The following is a 12247-nucleotide window of genomic DNA, read 5'->3' on the forward strand; positions in this document are numbered from 1 at the left end:
CGCGGCACCAAACTGAGCTAACGGGAAACTGCCCGGTTCGCGGACCGGAAGCGAATCAAAAAAAATTATTTAAAAAAATACATAAAAAAATTGTATTAAAAACATATAAAATTTATTTTTCGATTTAAAGAAGAATACATTTTAAAGCTTTTGATATTTGCTATTAAAAAACCATTGAAATTCACTGAAAAAACCATAGGTTATAGACCATATATAGTTAGGAATTAGCATTTACAAAACCTTGAAAATTCACTGAAAAAACCATAGGTTATAGACCATATATAGTTAGGAATTAGCATTTAAAAAACCTTATTTTACTCACACAAAACCAATGAAATTCCATATATAGTTAGTTGCACTAACTATATATCGCGCACCCGCAATCCACTGCTGATGATGTCACATATTACATCATTCATGACATGGTCAGTGACATCACTGATGACATCACTGATGACATCTCAAATGACATCACTGATGACATCACTGATGACATCTCATTTGACATCAATGACCACATCACTGATGATATCATTCATGTGACAATACAATGCATCTCCTCACATTTTAATATAACCTCTGTTACAACCAGTGTTAAATACAGAGTATAATTTTTGAAACCATTGACACACCAATACTAGTTACTACATACACACTCACTGATTCCTACGTCTACACACACATTCACTCATTCACCCATACAATCATTCATACATACAATCACTCTTCTTTACAACACTATCAAATGCACTCATACAGCTATACAGACACTCACACTCTGCCACTCATCCATGGAGTTACTCACACACCTAGTCAGTCCTGTAAAGAATCAATCACACTTCCATTTTCTAATCTATACAGTTAAACATAGAGCACCTTACATTTTCAAACATATATTAACACATACTTACTCTCTTATACAATCATTGATACAAGTACACATTGATCTGCACAGAGTCACACACCTCCCAGCCAGCCACACACAAACTCAGTCTCCCATACAAATACTTGGGCAATCAATCAATAACCCATATAGTTACTCATATAGCTAATGATCAACACATGCAGCAGTTTACAGAACAAAAAATAACAAGTGACTAAGTTAACGACAATTATAAGGTAAATGTTTTGTACTCTATTTGTTACATTTCTATCACATTTAACTTCTATTAGTTCCACTGCTTCATTTCTTTAACCCTCACTTTCCTGCCTTTGCTACTTCCCTCATTCCTTTCTCTATTACTTACTTACTCTACTCCTTCCACTCTTTTCTCAGTCCCTCTCTTCTCATACTTCCTCACTCTTGTTCACTCACTCCGTCTCTATTACTCTCACTGTCTCTGACTGATCACTCTTTCACTACTTGTTCATTATGCTTTCTCTCTGTAGTTCAAGCACACTAAGGGGCATATTATCAACACAGGCAATACAATTATCGCTGCTTTTATCGGCAGAAAACTGCCGCAAAAGTGGCTTTAGCGGCAGTTTTCTTCCGCAAAAGCGGCTTTAGCGGCAGTTTTCTGCCGATAAAAGCAGTCATTATCGGCAGAAAACTGCCGCAAAAGCGGCTTTAGTGGCAGATTTCTGCCGATAAAAGCAGCAATAATTTTATCACCTATGTTGATAATATGCCCCTATGTTATTTACATTTCTTTGCTGTTTCAATCATTCCTTTTCTGTTACTTCTTCTTTTCTGCTTTCTGTTTTTTCTCTCTGTTATTCCACATGTTTTAATCTTATTTTGAACATTCACTCACATTCTCTAAGAAACTCTTGTTTATTATTCTTCTACTCTCCTTTTTTTCTTCCACTTCCTTATCTATTTTGTTTTTCACAATTATACCCTCTTCCATCTTTTCTTCGGTAAATAGATCTATTAAACAGTATCTCTGTGTTACTCCCTATACCTGTCTTTCTTTTAACATTACTCTCTGTTTCCTTCCCTTATACTTACTCTTCTTTTTTTTTTTTCTTTTTTTTTTGGTTCGCTCCCGGTTCGCGTACCGGCGAGCGAACCGGGAAGCGAACCAAAAGAAATAGAGGTTGCCAGCGTGCTAAACATTCTAGCAATTTTTTTATAAAAGGGAGGTAGTTCTGAAAATAACTTTTTTTAAATTATTTTTGTTGTTTTATATTTTTTTATAATTTTTCTGATTTTTTTTTTACTTTTTTTGTATTTTTTGAACGGTTTTATATTTTTTGGGTTTTTTTTTTGGGGGGGAACGAAAACGATTCATTGTAAAGGGCTCAACAGGAGCAACAAAAAAAAAAGATAATTTATTTTCTGGGGCGTTTTCGACAATCATGATTGTCGATAGCTCTGTTGATTAGAGTGATGCTACTTTCTCTGTAGCAAATCAACTCATTGCAACGCATGCACACTTGTTTGACTTCCCCGAACCTCATCTGTATATTTGGGACCGTCTCCCTCGCCTCTGGTCCCATCACTTCCTCTACAACTGATCTTCTGGCCACAGAAGGAGGATTATCTTGCTGGTCACGTAACTGCGCAGCACTGTAGTTGATAGGGTGCCACCTCTCCATATGGCAATGCATTGTATAATTGCCATAACTATATTTTTTATCTGTCCCTCTGGACAAATCTTTCTTACAGATAAGGCAAGTTACGTACCGGGCATTGACTTTTTTTTGGCCCCGGGGATATTTAAAAAATTGCCAAATAAAGTTTTCTTTGACATGAGACCTCCTGGGCTCCTCAGGCAAAAACTCCCTCTGTTGCTGCTCTTCCTCTTCTTCTTCTTCTTCCTCCTCTTGCTGAATGATAACTTCAGCAGGTGGTCCTCTCTTCCTAGGAGGTGGTGGTGGTGGTGGGGATGCACCAGCTGAAGCTACTAATGAACCCATTGCTCAGTGATGACAAATGGTCTTCCTCTCACAAAGATGAAAGTCAGAGTGAGGAAACAAGTAGGGGTTTTCATCATTTGGGAAAAACAAAAGTTCTAAACCAATGAAAAGTGTTACTTTTAGGTCACATGACCTAGTCTTACATCATTAGGAAACCAAAAGTGAAATGAACCAATGAAAAGTGTTAATAACAAGTCACATGACCTGTTGTGTTTACGTTACGCGCTCCGCGCCGCGCCCCGGATCGCTTCCGGGTACGCTAACGCGGCGCGTCATATGACGTATCACGCGATAACGCGATACGTCACGCTGACGCGACGCGTCACGATGTTGTTTTCTAACGCGGCAGTTGCGCTAACGGAACGTTTACCGGTTCGCGGACCGGGTCGCGGCACCAAACTGAGCTAACGGGAAACTGCCCGGTTCGCGGACCGGAAGCGAATCAAAAAAAAATACATAAAAAAATTGTATTAAAAACATATAAAATTTATTTTTCGATTTAAAGAAGAATACATTTTAAAGCTTTTGATATTTGCTATTAAAAAACCATTGAAATTCACTGAAAAAACCATAGGTTATAGACCATATATAGTTAGGAATTAGCATTTACAAAACCTTGAAAATTCACTGAAAAAACCATAGGTTATAGACCATATATAGTTAGGAATTAGCATTTAAAAAACCTTATTTTACTCACACAAAACCAATGAAATTCCATATATAGTTAGTTGCACTAACTATATATCACGCACCCGCAATCCACTGCTGATGATGTCACATATTACATCATTCATGACATGGTCAGTGACATCACTGATGACATCACTGATGACATCTCAAATGACATCACTGATGACATCACTGATGACATCTCATTTGACATCAATGACCACATCACTGATGATATCATTCATGTGACAATACAATGCATCTCCTCACATTTTAATATAACCTCTGTTACAACCAGTGTTAAATACAGAGTATAATTTTTGAAACCATTGACACACCAATACTAGTTACTACATACACACTCACTGATTCCTACGTCTACACACACATTCACTCATTCACCCATACAATCATTCATACATACAATCACTCTTCTTTACAACACTATCAAATGCACTCATACAGCTATACAGACACTCACACTCTGCCACTCATCCATGGAGTTACTCACACACCTAGTCAGTCCTGTAAAGAATCAATCACACTTCCATTTTCTAATCTATACAGTTAAACATAGAGCACCTTACATTTTCAAACATATATTAACACATACTTACTCTCTTATACAATCATTGATACAAGTACACATTGATCTGCACAGAGTCACACACCTCCCAGCCAGCCACACACAAACTCAGTCTCCCATACAAATACTTGGGCAATCAATCAATAACCCATATAGTTACTCATATAGCTAATGATCAACACATGCAGCAGTTTACAGAACAACAGACATAATGATGCACAAATTAAGACAGTTTAGTCACTAACCCATGCACTCAGTGAGACACATTTAATCACTCACTCATACAGTCAGTCACGCACCTACTAAATCCTTCGCCCAGACACTTATACATCCACTCATTCTTCAATATGTAAAACATATTTAAACTTTACAGAAACACACAGTCACTGGATGATGTCATCAGTGATGTCATCAGTGATGTCATTTGAGATGTCATCAGTGATGTCATCAGTGATGTCACTGACCATGTCATGAATGATGTAATATGTGACATCATCAGCAGTGGATTGCGGGTGCGCGATATATAGTTAGTGCAACTAACTATATATGGAATTTCATTGGTTTTGTGTGAGTAAAATAAGGTTTTTTAAATGCTAATTCCTAACTATATATGGTCTATAACCTATGGTTTTTTCAGTGAATATATATATATATATATATATATATATATATATATATATATATATATATATATGTATATATATATATATATATATATATATATATATATATACAAACAACGTTGGTCATGAGTCAGAGCGCTCAGCAGCGGGTGCAGACTATGAGCCGGATCATCGGCCAACCATCAAATTTGAAACAATTATTAGTCGCACACAGATTTCCTTCAACTCCGTAGATTTATTCTTCAAAACAGAGCCAGTCTGTCATAACCGACGCGTTTCAGCCAGCACGGCCTTTGTCACAGAAGGGAGACACTACTTTTACTCATGTTCTATAGCATTTCCTGTTCCTACCTTCCCATACCTTCCCATGTAAGAAATAAGCACTTTTAACCCATTGACAGAAAGCACATATTATTATATACTGTTATCTCACAATGTTTTTGACATATGTTTGCACTGTTATTTGGTGTTGGTACAAATATGTTTCAATCCAATGTTTACTACCCCAGTGCAATTTGAGACAAAATTATCACAGTTACTGGGCAACTTATCACTATTTACATATATACACACATGCTTGTGTTTGTGCTTGACATTTATAATATATCTGTGCTCGACTGCATATCCTTTGATTACGTCTATAGTGGTATATATATCGTATATCAATGTCATTTGGATATCGTGTCCATTTTAATATTCTGAGGTCTGGTACCTAATCGTGACCTTCAGGTTGCACCCTTATAATTGTGATTTCTCGATTCGTATCCAATTGTGTCTATATTTTTGCACGGTGTTTCCAGACTTTGGACATAGTACAGTTTCTGATGGTACGTGGGAGTGCTGGAGTTTTCCGATTTCATTTTGAAGTTCTCTCTCCATTTCCTTTTGCATGATCATGCATTTGTACAATCCCCGTTGGTGTCCGTTTTATTTGCGATTTGCACATGATGGCCAGTTCAATGTTCCATTATATCCATATTTACAGATGAATGTACATTTCTTCGTCATTATTGAGAGCCTCAGGAGTCTTGGTATGTAACCATATGATGTATTTTGACTCCAGTTGTCTCAATTTCCTTTTTCTGTTGCCAGCTCTCTCATTTGGCAAATGGTGTCCAATCCAATGCATTATATTTTTCTCCAGTCACTATTCTGACACATTGCTAGATGTTTTGCTGTTGTGTAGTTGACGTCTTAATTTTTTACAGCTGTAATGTGCTCCAGAATGCGCTTTTTAAGTGCAGATGATGTGCTTCCGATGTATTTTAATCTGCCTGCACACTGTATGATATAGATGCCACATACTGAGTCGTACAAGTTATTCTGTGATTGATCTTGATGGGTTTCCCTTCTATGTCTGTTATTTCCTTTTTGTTTATAGCAATTTTGCATGCTTTGCAGTTGTTGCATTTTTTTTATCCCACTTGTTGCTGTACCAAACAGTTATTTTCTGTTTTTGTTTGGAAATGACTTTGTACAATTGTATCCTTCAATGAGGCAGCTTTACGATATGTAACTTGGGGTCTGGTGCCTATGATTTCCCCTAATGTCCTGGTCTAGTTCTATCAGATGCCAGTATTTTTGAATGATTTTGATACATTTAGGGCTTTCTTTGCTGTATGTCTGGATCAACCTCAGGCTTGACTTAGTTGAAACTGTTTCTGGTTGAAATTCTTTCTCTTTTTCCTTAATTGTTTCTTTTTCCACTCTGGTCATAAGTACGTCCATGTGTGTTGATTGTTGCTCTTTAGCAATGCTCTTGTTCAGATCTCTTTGTCTGTATACCCTCTTTCTCAGTCTGTCTGCGTCTGAGGCTATTTTGAGGATATTTTGATTTTTGCATCCTCATCATTTGAGCAATTTCTTCTAATTCGCACGAATTCCCCATATGGAATACTTTTCAGTAATGGTTTGGGGTGGAAGCTAGTAGCGTGCAGAATGCTGTGTGTTGCTGTTTTCTTCCTATATAAGGCGTTCTGTATCTGCCCTTTGTCAATGTTCACTGTTGTATCTAGGAAATGTACTCTCGTTTTGCTTGTTGAGCAGGTGAAGGATAAGCCAATGTCATTTTCATTCAATGTGTTGAAGTAGTTCATTAATTTCTCCTTGTCACCATTCCATATTAGGAACAAATCGTCAATGTATCTTATCTAGAGTACTATTTTCTTCAGGGCAAGGTGGTTTTTGGGGCCCCAGGCAATTTCCTTTTCCCAACAACCCATGGTGAGGTTAGCAAAGTTTGGCGAAAAGGAAATGCCCATTGCAGTACCACACAATTGTTGAAATATTTCATGACTGAAGAAGAAGATATTGTTCTTTAGGCATAGTTCTATCATCTGTAAAAGCATAGCTGAATGTTGCAATTCGGTGATCTTCCTTTGTTTTAAGAAATAGGTACATGCCTGTAGGCCTATATGATGCTCTATTGAGGTGTAAAGCGATACGACATCAATTGTTGCCATGATATATTGAGAATTCCATGTGGTGTTTGCCAATGTACGTAGGAAATCCCCAGTGTCCTTTATGTATGAGCTGAGGTTTTTTACCATGGGCGCTGGGAATTAATCCACATAAGAGGATATGTTCTCATAAAGAGAATCACAGGAAGAGACTATTGGTCTTCCGGTAGAATTAATTTGTGCTTTATGAACTTTCGGCAAATCGTAGATATTGTTGGATATTCTTTGAACAGATATTGCTGTTCATCTTCACTGATTAAATTCTGCGCATGCCATTCTTTTGTGTTCTTTTGTATCTCCAAGATCATTTTATTGATTAGATTGTTGCTCAGTTTTTTATATTTTGTGGTGTCTTGCAATTGAATGTATGTTTCTTTGACATAATTTGTTGTATTTTGGATCACAATATATCTGCCTTTGTCGGCCAGCTTTATTATTATTTTAGTATTTTCCATTAATGATTTTATCACTGCATTTTCTTTGCAGGTTAGGTTTTCATTTTTCTTGATGTTACGTTTTTTCTCTATTCCATCTAGGTCATTCATGATTGCGTCTGAGAATAGATCTATTTTGTTTCCAGGTACCACTTGAGGACAATATTTTGACTTGTTTTTCAGGCCACTGCTGATATATTTTGTTGTTTCTATACCCAGTTCTTCTAGAATTTGGCCTTCTGATGTTTTTTCCTCATTCATGTCTCTAGCCAAATCTAAAAGAGTTTTTAGATCTGGGATTTGATCTATGGTTAGACTGCAGTCCTCTGTGTTCTCTTCTAGTGCTGCTTCAATTGTTCCTTTTGTGTTTTATTTTCCAACATGAATTTTGGTGAGTTTTAATATTCTTATATATTTATATATGTACATTTTTGTGTCAGTGTAAACATAGTGTCTCTCTGGACAGAATGATAGTCCTTTATTTTATTTAATACTAAGTATTCCGCTTGAGATGGAGTATAGGTTGAAGGCTTGATTATTACATTCTTTTCCTCATTTATTTCCTGTATGTTTGATTTTGGCTTTGATCTTCGGGTCTTTCTAATGCTGGGGAAGACCTTAAATTGCCTCTTCCACGTCCTCTGCCTCTCCCTTGACCCCGATTTCTTGACAGGCTTTGGTCCACAGATACCAAGTGCATTTCTTCTAAAAAACGGGTCTTTTTTTAAACATTTGTTCCTCTTGCGGCCTCATTTTCACTCACATCTGATTCGCTTGTACTGTCTCCTACTGGTTTTGGTGGATTCCTTGCATAATTCACTTTCAGCGCATTGAATCTTCTTGCAAATGTGAGAATCCTTCCTTGTTGATAATCGTTCTCATCTCTTATGAATTTCATATGTTTTCGCTCTTGTATCTCATCTTCATGTTTTTCAAGCTGGATTACCATCTCCTTTCTTAATTTTGTTGATTCTTCCTTGTTCATGGTTCCCACTTTACTTTCTAATTCTTTTATGAGAGTGTGTATTTCCTCTCATTCCAATTCTGCATATTTTATCAATATCCTGATCATGTTCTTGGAACATTCCATATTGTTAGCGCATCAATCATTTAGCATTTCCGTTTGGGTGAGTTGGCATGGTAAAAATCCTTAAACCTCTAGGAATGCAATCAATTTCAAGAAATTTTTGTAAAACCATAATTTCCCAACTTTTCCTAATTTCCTTTTTATATTGTCGTTCTAGCTGTAAAAACAGTTGTTTTAGGGAAGGATTGTGTTCTTGTTGCATATCTGCCCTTTCTGTTGTTTCAGCGCGTTCTCCAGTCTTTCGTTGAAACATTGTAGCCATTTTTTGTCCTGGCTTTGCTTTTTTTGCCTCCATTTCCTATTTTTCGAGTCTACTACAGTACAGTTAGTCCTTGTAATATTGCGTTTTGGAATATATTATTTTGGTGCTTAGTCTCAAGTTCTTTAACTTTTGTCAGCAATGTCCGACGCTGACTGAAGGAATTCTACTATAGTGAAACACCGAACGCCGTAACTGTTTTCGGCAATTTACCGTTGCAGTTTTACTTTCTCACTCAAGTCGCTTCGATAGAGAGTCTCCGAGTATCATTGATATTGTTACGTAGCTCCACTCACCTTTCAGGGAGACTCCTGTCCGGGGGTGTCGGTGTCAATTTCCTCCGGTATCCTCTCATACGGGCGCCTCCGACTACCAAATGATATTAATATACAATATATATAACACTATAGGCATAGTCAAAGGATATGAAATCGACCACGGACGTACTAAATGTCAAGCACAAACACAAATATGTGTAAAATTTGTATATATGTAAATAGTGATAAGTTGCCCCGTGACTGCGATCATTTTGTCTTAAATTGCGCCGAGGTACTTAACAATGGATTGTAACATAATTGAATCAAAACCAAATAACAGTGTGAACATACGCCAAAAATATTGTGAGATAAGTGTATATAATATTATGTGCTTTCTTTCAATAGGTTAAAAATCGCTTTTTTCTAAATTTTGAAAAACTACCATATATATATATTTTCAATCCTGCAGCTGTTCTCACGGACATGGCGCTGCTTGTTGCCGTGCGTGACCCCACGGTTGAGCTAAACTGCTGAAAATTACCAAACTTCTTCCTCTCGGAAGAAAATGGGTCGCACTCCAGTGAAAGTGTTCAAAAAGCTCGAATTGATTTATTCCATTTGTTCGAAATGTGAAAAACACACCAACGTATTTCGATCTCCCCTGAGATATTGATCACGGTTACTGTGATCAAGATCTCAGGGGAGATCGAAATGCGTTGGTGTGTATCACTGGAGTGCGACCCATTTTTTTCGGAGAGGAAGAAGTTTGGCAATATATATATATATATATATATATATATATATATATATATATATATATATATTCACTGAAAAAACCATAGGTTATAGACCATATATAGTTAGGAACTAGCATTTAAAAAACCTTATTTTACTCACACAAAACCATTGAAATTCCATATATAGTTAGTTGCACTAACTATATATCGCGCACCCGCAATCCACTGCTGATCATGTCACATATTACATCATTCATGACATGGTCAGTGACATCACTGATGACATCTCAAATGACATCACTGATGAGATCACTGATGACATCATCCAGTGACTGTGTGTTTCTGTAAAGTTTAAATATGTTTTACATATTGAAGAATGAGTAGATGTATAAGTGTCTGGATGAAGGATTTAGTAGGTGCATGACTGAATGTATGAGTGAGTGATTAAATGTGTCTCACTGAGTGCATGGGTTAGTGACTAAACTGTCTTAATTTGTGCATCATTATGTCTGTTGTTCTGTAAACTGCTGCATGTGTTGATCAGTAGCTATATGATTAACTATATGGGTTATTGATTGATTGTCCAAGTATTTGTATAGGAGACTGAGTGTGTGTGTGGCTGGCTGGGAGGTGTGTGACTCTGTGCAGATCAATGTGTACTTGTATCAATGATTGTATAAGAAAGTAAGTATGTGTTAGTATATGTTTGAAAATGTAAGGTGCTCTATGTTTAACTGTATAGACAAGAAAATGGAAGTGTGATTGATTCTTTACAGGACTGACTAGGTGTGTGAGTAACTCCATGGATGAGTGGCAGAGTGTAAGTGTCTGTATAGGTGTATGAGTGCATATGATAGTGTTGTAAAGATGAGTGATTGTATGTATGAATGATTGTATGGGTGAATGAGTGAATGTGTGTGTAGACGTAGGAATCAGTGAGTACGTATGTAGTAACTAGTATTGGTGTGTCAATGGTTTCAAAAATTATACTCTGTATTTAACACTGGGTGAAACAGAGGTTATATTAAAACGTGAGGAGATGCATTGTATTGTCACATGAATTATATCATCAGTGATGTGGTCATTGATGTCAAATGAGATGTCATCAGTGATGTCATCAGTGATGTCACTGACCATGTCATGAATGATGTAATATGTGACATGATCAGCAGTGGATTGCGGGTGCGCGATATATAGTTAGTGCAACTAACTATATATGGAATTTCAATGGTTTTGTGTGAGTAAAATAAGGTTTTTTAAATGCTAGTTCCTAACTATATATGGTCTATAACCTATGGTTTTTTCAGTGAATTTTCAAGGTTTTGTAAATGCTAATTCCTAACTATATATGGTCTATAACCTATGGTTTTTTCAGTGAATTTCATTGGTTTTTTAACAGCTAATATCTGTAGCTGTAAAATGTATTCTTCTTTAAATCCAAAAATATATTTTATATGTTTATGAATAATTTTTTTTGTAAATATTTTTTTTTCTTCGTTCCCGCTTCGCGAATCGGGAAGCTTCCCGTTAGCTGACCTTGATGCCGCGAAATAGACCGCGAGCCGGTAAACGTTTCTTTACCGCAACTGCCGCGTTAGAAAACAACATCGTGACGCCTCCCGTCCGCATGACGTTTCGCGTTGTCGCGTGATACGTCATATGACGTGCTACGTTAGCGAACTCGTACGCTTACCGAGTCGCAAAGCACAGGTTTCTGGAAGCAAACCGGGAGGCCCTGCAAAGCGCGTAACGTAAACACAGCAGGTCATGTGACTTGGTAATAACACTTTTCATTGGTTCATTTCACTTTCGGTTTCCTAATGATGTAAGACTAGGTCATATGATCTAAAATGAACACTTTTCATTGGTTGAGAACTATTTTTTTTCCCAAATGGTGAAAATCCCTCCTTCTTTCCTCACTCTGACTTTCATCATTGTGAGAGAAAGACCCTTTGTTACCAGTGAGCAATGGCTTCTTTACTAGCTTCAGCTGGTGCTTCCCCACCACCTCCACCACATCCAAGGAAGAGTGGACCACCTGCTAAAGTTATAATTCACCAAGAAGAGGAAGAAGAGGAACAGGACGACCTAGATAATCTCCCTATTATGGCCAGAAGATCTGTTGTACCGGAAGTAACGGGACCAGAGGGCAGGGAGATGGTGCCAAATATACAAACGAGATTTCGTGAAGTAAAACAAGTCTGCGTACATTGCAGTGGAATCATTTGCTATGCAGAAAGTAGCATCACTCTGATCAACAGAGCTATTAAC

The sequence above is a fragment of the Lissotriton helveticus genome, chromosome 11 (genome assembly GCF_964261635.1).
Source record: "Lissotriton helveticus chromosome 11, aLisHel1.1, whole genome shotgun sequence".
Taxonomy (NCBI): domain Eukaryota; kingdom Metazoa; phylum Chordata; class Amphibia; order Caudata; family Salamandridae; genus Lissotriton; species Lissotriton helveticus.